This window comes from Morone saxatilis, unplaced genomic scaffold, assembly GCF_004916995.1.
Source record: "Morone saxatilis isolate NCDOM2014 unplaced genomic scaffold, NCSU_SB_2.0 Contig2, whole genome shotgun sequence".
NCBI classification, from domain to species: domain Eukaryota; kingdom Metazoa; phylum Chordata; class Actinopteri; family Moronidae; genus Morone; species Morone saxatilis.
The window spans coordinates 1,355,242-1,358,037 of record NW_023339762.1 but is presented as its reverse complement, the minus strand read 5'-3'; the positions used below and the strand labels follow the sequence as shown (position 1 = coordinate 1,358,037).

General features: G+C 41.7%; 1 protein-coding gene across 2 annotated transcripts in view; it reads left to right on the top strand.

Moving 5' to 3' along the window:
- Nucleotides 1-750: 750 nt before the first annotated feature.
- LOC118330323 (kelch-like protein 25) overlaps nt 751-2,796 on the top strand; it is a gene marked incomplete at its 3' end in the record, with an annotated part of 19,497 nt that continues 17,451 nt past the window's right edge. The window contains 1 exon segment of one of the 2 annotated variants that reach the window (XM_035664811.1): nt 751-980. 2 annotated transcript variants of the gene reach the window in all.

Sequence of the window (2,796 nt, the reverse complement as noted above, 5' to 3'; positions counted from 1 at the left end):
ATCATAGTCTACTGTATGTATTAATAACATCTATTACACTAACCGTTATTGAGGAGCGTTTTATTGGAACTCTGCCAGATAAAACGCGTTCGTGGCTGTTTCTGCGCTCGTATTTCTCCGGCTTTCCTCGCGCACGGTACTTCATAGTTTTCCAATTTACACCGGGCGGAGTCGGTGGTCCCAAAGTTGCACCCAGGTTGGATTTCCCGCTTGGGGCTCGAGCCACACCACATTTTCCACCCGGCAACAGCGGGCCAAGCTGAACAGAAGTTGCAGAGTTCCCTTTAACAAGATTGGACTGCGTGACAAGGAGTCCTACCGGGCGCTGGCCAGTGAGGCTCCTTCATTCCTACGATGAAAAAGTAGCAGAATAGGCTCATGGAGGCAACAAAGGAAAACTGGGCCGGCGAGTGGTAGAAGGAGGGAGTTGTTGATTCTGCTCTGTAGATACTGGATGAATAAAAATAAAAAACACTAAAAAGTAACGTGTGAAATTCTTGACATTATTCTAATGTTATTTACATCCAATTGGCTTTAGGCAGTATTCAGGGCAAGAAGAAGGTCGAAGGGGTTTTATTACTGAGAAAAACTGCCTGTTAACAGGCAGAAACCTAGGACAGACCCTTGGCTCTAGGTGGGTGGTGACAAAGCCGTTAAAATCCCGCCTACTCTGTCTTTTATTGGATATGAGACCAGCCCTGCGTAAGGTTGACGGTGGAGCCCGCCAGAAAACAGAAACAGAAGAAGAAGAAGAACTGACACTGAGGATTGGTTAGAAAGACGTCAGTCACGATTAAATTAAAAGCCATTGGCTGTTGGTCCCAGTGCAGTTTTGATGGTATTCTTAAACCAGAAATACAGGCAGACGGCCAGACGTAACACCAGTCCAGCTTTTGTCACAGAAATATGTTTTTACCCACGAAGCCGATGCTCTACATTCTTTGGATTTAATTTACACCTACAAGTATTACGTTAAAAATGTGAGTAAAATGTCTGTTTGTATTTATTCTGCGGACAGCCAGCTAACTGCAGACACTGTCTAGCTAACGTTATCTTGACTATATTGTCAGAGAAATTACCTGTTTTATCAGTTAAAGACTACTTCAGATCACATATACTATATTTACTCCTCAAAGTTTTGTGTCGTAAATACTTACCACAGTGTGCGAAGTTGTTTGCTGTAAGCTGTAAGTTGAAGTGGTTCAGTATGGCCATCATCATCAACACAACACAACATAGCAGAGCTAGGTCAACCTCCTTTACTGTGTAACGTTAACTGTTATGGGGCTAAACTTGTTTTTTATTTCCCAATTGAAAATATGGACATGGCTATCTAAAGGCACACCGTGGTACGCTTAACTATCGAAAACGTTGTTGGTTACATATTCAGTGTAATTCACTAACCACAACCAGACGCAGGTATTGCTGCACGAATGCAATGAGAGCAAATTATTCATTGTTATTAGCTTGAAAGCTAACTAGTGCTAGCTAATTTCTTTGGCCGGGAGATTGCTTATAGTCTGAATCAACTTGTTGGACTAAAACCTATTGGTTGTAACATTAAGGTTCCCTAATGTAAGCAGTTCCAGGGCTGTCAACTTAACTTACTTATTTTCCAGGGAGATTTGGTATGGGTGAAGTCGATGCATTTTATAAGGAGGCCTTATGTAACATTACCCACCGCAGTGCTCACTACTCCTGTGTTTGTGTTTTTAAGTTCAGCAGCCAAATTAACAGTTTTAAAGCAATAATTAAGGTCAATGAATCAAGTTCACAAAGTTCTAGTGAATTTATTGAGTACTTGTGTTGCATAAGTGTGGAATGGGGAGGACAAAGGGAAGGGGGCATTGAAAATGGGACTCTTAGGTGAATTTGGAGAGGTTAGCAATAGCAAAGTAGGTCAGTCAGTAACATTGTATGAAAAGTAAATGAAGGCGTGGACAGCAAAAAAAGAGAAATTCTTACAGAAATAAGGACATGATCCACTATTAGTATATTTTGTATCTCAGCATTCACATCATTTGACAAAAATGTTTTTCTGGGCACCCAGATAGCTCACCTAGTAGTTGCTGGCCCAATGTTCATGCTGCAGCGGCGGTTTGACTCCTACCTGTGGCCCTTTTGTTGCGTGTGTCTCCCTCTTTTCCTTCCACTCTTCAGCTGCTACTATCAATTAAAGACAGAGATTAAGTCTGCAATGTAATCACTCACTACTCACAGCACCTGGGGTTGAATACTATGGCTATTAAGTGAACTGGTCAGCATTCTGTTGCTCAAGCTCGTGTTCCATACGCAGTCCGTAGGTGCGAGCAGGCAACATCCTGGGTATTCGCCAAAGTGACAAACACAGACAGACACACACATAGACAGAACACTAGAAAATATATGCGGATCATATATTGAAATGTTACTTGGCCAACCCCAATTTAACTTAGGCTAACAAACTGTTAGTTTGATGCCCCTGCCACAAACGTTTGTAACAGAGATAGTTCATAAAGTTGGCTCTTTTTTTTTTCACAAACTGCATGCCATTCCCAGCAAAAATGGACAGTGAAAATGGTCTGTTAATGGTCATATCAACAATATTTTTTTTAACTCAACACCCCATTTCTATAGACAGTCCATTCATATGTTAACAAGGCTTTTATTGTATTGTGTTTATCAAAGGCAAACTCAGTATAGAAAGATAGTCCTGTCAGCAGCAGCTCTGCAGCAGCCACGCAGCTGACACAATGTTTGTGTAAACACCTAACAGCGCTGTCGCTGTCACACTCCAGGGCTCCAGACTAACTTTTT